We start from the raw sequence: 7,642 nt of genomic DNA, 5'->3' as shown, positions 1-7,642 counted from the left end.
TTCCCATAATAATGTATGGAAGTGAAAGTTGGATCATAAAGAAGGTTGAGAGCTGAAGAATTGATGTTTTTCAACTGTGGTGTTGGAGAAGACTCCTGAGAGTTCCTTTGACTGCAAGGAAACTAAACCAGTCAATCCTAAAGATCAGTCCTGAATATTCACTGGAAAGACTGATGCTGAAGCTGAAGCTCCAATACTTTTGCCACCTGATGCAAAGAGCCAACTAAACCAGAAAGATAAAGACCAATACAGTATACTAACGAATATATATGGAATTTAGAAAGATGGTAACGATAACCTGATATGCAAAACAGAAAAAGAGACACAGATGTACAGAACAGAATTTTGGACTCTGTGGGAGAAGGGGAGGGTGGGATGTTTCGAGAGAACAGCATTGAAACATGTATATCATCTAGGGTGAAACAGATCACCAGCCCAGGCTGGATGCATGAGACAAGTGCTCGGGCCTGGTGCACTGGGAAGACCCAGAGGAATCGGGTGGAGAGGGAGGTGGGAGGGGGGGATCAGGATGGGGAATACTTGTAAATCCATGGCTGATTCATGTCAATGTATGACAAAAACCACTACAATACTGTAAAGTAATTAGCCTCCAACTAATAAAAATAGATGGAAAGAAAAAAAAGACTCTGATGCTGGGAACGACTGAAGACCAAAGGAGCAGGAGGTGGCAGAGGATGAGATGGTTAGACAGATAGCATCACTGGCTCAAGTGGAAATGAATCTGAGCAAACTCTGCGAGAGAGTAGAGGACAGGGGAGCTAGAGTGCTGCAGTCCAGGGGGGTTGCAAAGAGTTGGATATAACAGTGACTGAACAACAATAAGAATCCTATTTGTGATCAAGGAAATGCAAACTTTAACCCACAGTGTTATGTTACCATATTACCTGTGTATAGCCAAAAACTGAAAATTCTGACTAATACATTTTGGAGAGGATGTATATGCAGCAAAGGGAATTCTCCAATTGCTACATATTGGAGTAACTACTTTGGTATTTCAAAGTCCAGCCTTACAGTGAAGTTGAAGATGAACAAAACCCACACAACAGCAATAAATGTTATAACAGGCCTATATCTGTCAAAGAAATTCAATCAATAATTAATCATTAATAATTAATAATTAATTAATAACCTTCCAAGACAGAAACCATCAAGCTCAGATGTGTTCAAACATTTAAAGAAGCCATTATACCAATGCCCTAAAAATCTCTTTTAGAGGATAGTAGCAAAAGGAATGCTTCCTAACTAATTCTTTGAGGCAAGTATTATCCTATTATCAAAATCAGACAAAGATATCAGAAAAGAAAACTACAAACTAATGCCTATCAGGAACATAGATGCAAAATCCTCAAAGAAACATTATCAATTGAATGTATCATGTATAAAACAATTATACACCACTAACAAGAAAGATTTACCCCAGGCATGCAAGGTTGTTTCAACATTAAAAAAATCAATGTAATCCATCATATCAAGAAGATAAAGAAGAAAAAAAACCCTTGACCAAATTGACAGATGAAGAAAAAGCATCTGACAAAACCCAATATCCATTCAAAATAAATAGTCTCAGAAAACTAGAAACAGAGGGGAGAGTCCTCAACTTGATAAAGAATATCTACAAAAATTGTACAGAAAACATCATAGTTTGTGATGAGAAAATAGAATTTTCCTATTAAAATCAGGAACTAAGTAAGGATGCTCTCTTGAATCACTCCTTTTCAACACTGTACTGTAAGTTCTAGCTAATGCACTATGACAAGAAAGAAAATAAAAAAGTATAAAGATTGAGAAGACACAAAATTTTTCATTTACAGAGAATATGATCATCAGTGCAGAAAATTATAAAAGAATTAACCAAAAATCTCCTGGAACTGATAAGCAAGTATAGCAACATTGCAGATAACAAGACCAGTATACAAAAGTTAGTCACTGTCATACGTTTCAGTAAAGAACAAGTGGAATTGGAAATAAAACACACTATCATTTATATTAGCATCTAAAGAATGAAATACTTTGAAATAAATCTAACAAAATATATACAAGATTATATATGAGAAAAGGTGTAAAACTCTGATAGAAGGAATCAAAGAACTAAATAAATGGAGAGATATTCCATGTTCATGGATAGAAAGATTCAATACTGTCAAGATGTCAGTTCTTTCTACCTTAATTTACAGACTTAATGAAATTCCAGCCAAAATCCTAACCAATTATTTTGAGGATATCAACAAACTTGAGTCTAAAGTTTATATGATGAAAGAAATCAAAGAGGACACAAATATATGGAGAAATATACTGTGTTCATGGATTGGAAGAATCAATACTGTGAAAATGACTATACTACCCAAAGCAGTCTATAGATTCAATGCAATTCCTATCAAGCTACCAATGGTATTTTTCACAGAACTAGAACAAATAATTTCACAATTTGTATGGAAATACAAAAAACCTCAAATAGCCAAAGCAATCTTGAGAAAGAAGAATGGAACTGGAGGAATCAACCTGCCTGACTTCAGGCTCTACTACAAAGCCACAGTCATCAAGATAGTATGGTACTGGCCCAAAGACAAAAATATAGACCAATGGAACAGAATAGAAAGCCCAGAGATAAATCCACGTACTTTATGGACACCTTATCTTCGACAAAGGAGGCAAGGATATACAATGGAAAAAAAACAACCTCTTTAACAAGTGGCGCTGGGAAAACTGGTCAACCACTTGTGAAAGAAAGAAACTAGAACACTTTCTAACACCATACACAAAAATAAACTCAAAATGGATTAAAGATCTAAATGTAAGACCAGAAACTATAAAAGTCCTAGAGGAGAACATAGGCAAAACACTCTCTGACATAAATCACAGCAGGATCCTCTATGACCCACCTCCCAGAATATCAGAAATAAAAGCAAAAATACACAAATGGAACCTAATTAAACTTAAAAGCTTTTGCACAACAAAGGAAACTATAAGTAAGGTGAAAAGACAGCCCTCAGATTGGGAGAAAATAATAGCAAATGAAGCAACAGACAAAGGATTAATCTCAAAAATATACAAGCAGCTCCTGCAGCTCAATTCCAGAAAAATAAATGACCCAATCAAAAAATGGGCCAAAGATCTAAACAGACAGTTCTCCAAAGAAGACATACAGATGGCTAACAAACACATGTAAAGATGCTCAACATCACTCATTATCAGAGAAATGCAAATCAAAACCACAATGAGGTACCATTATACGCCAGTCAGGATGGCTGCTATCCAAAAGTCTACAAGCAATAAATGCTGGAGAGGGTGTGGAGAAAAGGGAACCCTCTTACACTGTTGGTGGGAATGCAAACTAGTACAGCCACTATGGAGAACAGTGTGGAGATTTCTTAAAAAACTAGAAATAGAACTGCCATGTGACCCAGCGATCCCACTCCTGGGCATACATACTGAGGAAACTAGATCTGAAAGAGACACATGCACCCCAATGTTCATTGCAGCACTGTTTATAATTGCCAGGACATGGAAGCAACCTAGATGCCCATCAGCAGACGAATGGATAAGGAAGCTATGGTACATATACACCATGAAATATTACTCAGCCATTAGTTCTAATGAGATGGATGAAACTGGAGCCCATTATACAGAGTGAAGTAAGCCCGAAAGATAAAGACCAATACAGTATACTAACACATATATATGGAATTTAATAAGATGGTAACAATAACCCTATATGCAAAACAGAAAAAGAGACACAGATGTACAGAACAGAATCTTGGACTCTGTGGGAGAAGGGGAGGGTGGGATGTTTCGAGAGAACAGCATTGAAACATGTATATCATCTAGGGTGAAACAGATCACCAGCCCAGGCTGCATGCATGAGACAAGTGCTTGGGCCTGGTGCACTGGGAAGACCCAGAGGGATGGGATGGGGTGGGAGGGGGGAGGGGGGATCAGGATGGGGAACACATGTAAATCCATGGCTGATTCATGTCAATGTATGGCAAAAATCACTACAATATTGTAAAGTAATTAGCCTCCAACTAATAAAAATAAATGAAAAAATAAATAAAGTTTATATGGTGAGGCAAAAAAAAAAAGCAAAACAAAACAGAATATTAAAGAAGACTAAAGCTGGAAGATAGACACTACCCAACTTCAAGACTTATTATAAAGCTACAGTATCAAGACAGTGTGGCATTAGTCAAAGAGCAGACATAAAGACTAATGGAACACAGTAAAGATCCTAGAAACTGACCCACACAAACACAGCCAACTGATCTTTAACAAAGAAACAAAGGCAATTTAATGGAGAAATGATAGTCTTTCCAACAAATGGTATTGGAACAGCTGTACTTCCACGTGCAAAAAAAAAAAGAATCTAGATACAGACCTAACACCCTTCACAAAATTAACTCAAAATGTATTATAGACCTAGTTGCAAAATGCAAAACAATAAAACCCCTAGAAAATGGTTTTTCTAATAAAAGAGAAAACCTAGATGACCTTGCGTATGACAGTGACATTTTACAATATCAAAAGCATGATTCATGAAAGAAATAAATGATAATCTTCACTTCATTGAAATAAAAAGCTTCTGATCTTTTTTTCTCTTATTTAAAGTTAATTTATTTATTTTAATTGGAGACAAATTACTTTTTACAATATTTACATTGGCATGAATCAGCCATGGGTGTACATGTGTCCCCCATCTTGAACCTCCCTCCCACCTCCCTCCCCATCCCATCCCTCAGGGTCATCCCAGGGCACCAGCCCTGAGCGCCCGTCTCATGCATCGAACCTGGACTGGCGATCTATTTCACATATGATAATATATATGTTTCAGTGCTATTCTCTCAGATCATCCCACCCTCGCCTTCTCCCAGAGAGTCCAAAAGTCTGTTCTTTACATCTGTGTCTCTTTTGCTGTCTTGCATATAGGGTCATCGTTACCATCTTCCTAAATTCCATATATATGCATTAATATACTATATTGGAGTTTTTCTTTCTGACTTACTTCACTCTGTATAATGGGCTCCAATTTCACCCACCTCATTAGAACTGATTCAAATTTGTTCTTTTTAATAGCTGAGTAATATTCCGGTATGTGTACCACAGCTTTCTTGTACATTCGTCTGCTGATGGACATCTAGGTTGCTTCCATGTCCTAGCTATTGTAAACAGTGCTGTGATGAACACTGGGGTACACGTTTCTCTTTCAATTCTGGCTTCCTCAGTGCGTATGCCCAGCAGTGGGATTGCTGGGTCATATGGCAGTTCTATTTCCAGTTTTTTAAGGAATCTCCACACTGTTCTCCATAGTGGCTGTACTAGTTTGCCTTTCTACCAACAGTGGAAGAGGGTTCCCTTTTCTCTGCACCTTCTCCAGCATTTATTGCTTGTAGACTTTTTGATACCAGCCATTCTGATGGTACCTCATTGTGATTTTGATTTGCATTTCTCTGATAATGAGTGATGCTGAGCATCTTTTCATGTGTTTATTATCCATCTGTGTCTTCTTTGGAGAAATGTCTGTCTAGTTCTTCGGCTCATTTTTTGATTGGGTCATTTATTTTTTTGATATTGAGCTGCATGAGCTGCTTGTATATTTTTGAGATTCATTCTTTGTCAGTTGCTTCATTTGCTATTATTTTCTCCCATTCTGAAGGCTGTCTAAAACACACTGACAAGAGAATGAAAAGGTAAGTCCCATATGGAAGAAAATATTTGCAAAAGGCATATCTGATAAAGAACTATTATCTAAAATATACAAAAAATTCTTAAAGCTTAACAATAATAAAACAAAAAAGTCAATCAAAAAATGGACCAAAGGCCTCAACAGACGCATTACCAAGGAAGACATACAAATATTATATAAGCATATGAAAAGATATTCTACATCATATGTTTTCAAGGAAATGAAAATTAAAACAATGTGATATCACTACTTACTCATTAGAATGGCCTAAACGTGCATGCAACAGGAACATTCATTCATTGATGGGAATGAAAAATGGTATAACTACTTAGCAAGAGAGCTGGCAGTTTTTCACAAAATCAACCAAACCCTTAAATACAATGTATCAATCAAACTCCTTAGTGTTAATATTAACCCAAAGGAAGTAGGAAGTTATGTCCTTTATAAAACCTGCACACAGAAGTTTACAGCAGCTTTATTCGTAATTACTTAACTTGAAAACAACCAACATGTCTCTCCGTGTGTGCTGTGTGCTTAGTCGCTCAGTTGAGTCTCACTCTTTGTGAGTCCACAGACTGTGGCCCGCCAGGCCCCTCTGTCCATGGGGATTCTCCAGGCAAGAATCTTGCAGTGGGCTGCCGTGCCCTCCTCCAGGGTACCTTCCCAACCCAGGGATCGAACCCAGGTCTCCCGCATTACAGGTGGAATCTTTACTGTCTGAGCCACCAGGAAAGTCCAGCCTTTCAGTAGGTGAATTAATTAATAAACTGTGGTACAACCCACCTATGGGCATCCCACGTGGTACTAGAGGTAATGCAGGAGACACGGGTTCAATCCCTGGGTTGGGAAAAATCCCCTGGAGAAGGAAATGGCAATGCACTCCAGTATTCTTGCTTGGAAAATCCCATAGACAGAGAAGCCTGGCAGGCTACAGTCCATGGGCTTACAAAGAACCTCTTAAAAGCAATCAACAGTCAAGTCATGAAAGACATGAAGGAAACTTATATGTATATTACAACCTGAAAGAAGCCAATCTGAAAAGGCTACATACTATATGACATTCCAGAAAAGACAAAACTGTGGAGATAATCTAAAGATCAGTGGTTGAGGGAAAGGGGTAAGGGGATGAAAAGGTGCAGTCCAGGGAATTTTTAGGGCAGTGGAAACACTCAGTATGATATTATAACAATAGATACATGTCATCATACATTTTTTGGAACCACAGAGTATGTAACACCAAGAGTGAACCCTGATGTAAATCAAGGACCCTGGATGATCATGATGTGTCAGTTCAGGCCCTTCACCAGTTACTCCACTTTGGGGGAAGATGCTGGCAATGGAGACTATGCCAGTGTGGGGTCAGAGGGTATACGGGAAATCACAGTACCTTCCTCTCAATTTTTCTGTGAACCTGGAACTCCCAGTGCTCTGTGATAATCTAGAAGGGTAGGATAGGGAGTGGGCGGGAGAGAGGTGCAGGAGTGAGGGGATATATGTATACTTATTGGAGAAGGAAATGGCAACCCACTTCAGGATTCTTGCCTGGAGAATCCCCATGGACAGAGGGGCCTGGTGGGTTACAGTCCGTGCGGTCGCAGAGTCAGACACACCTGAGCGACTTTCACCCACTCACTCATGGTTGGTTCCCATTGTGCGACAGAAACCAACACAACGCTGTAATGCAATTATCCTCCAATTAAAAAGTTAAAAAATTAAAAAATGAAGTCTTTTAGAACATTTCTATTTTCATATTTCTTTCCTTGGTTTGAGGAGAACAAAATCACACTTAAGAAGTCAGGAACTGAGGAAACTAGCCTTAATCATCTTAGCTATGAATTACTTCCACCTGAATGATTTTAAAACTTGCAAGTTTTAATAAGGACTTATTATTCACATTAATATTACAAAAATAAAATGCTGGTATTGAAAAGCAACTGTTTATTT

This window comes from Odocoileus virginianus, chromosome 15 (assembly GCF_023699985.2).
Source record: "Odocoileus virginianus isolate 20LAN1187 ecotype Illinois chromosome 15, Ovbor_1.2, whole genome shotgun sequence".
NCBI lineage: Eukaryota > Metazoa > Chordata > Mammalia > Artiodactyla > Cervidae > Odocoileus > Odocoileus virginianus.
This window is presented reverse-complemented; position numbering follows the sequence as displayed.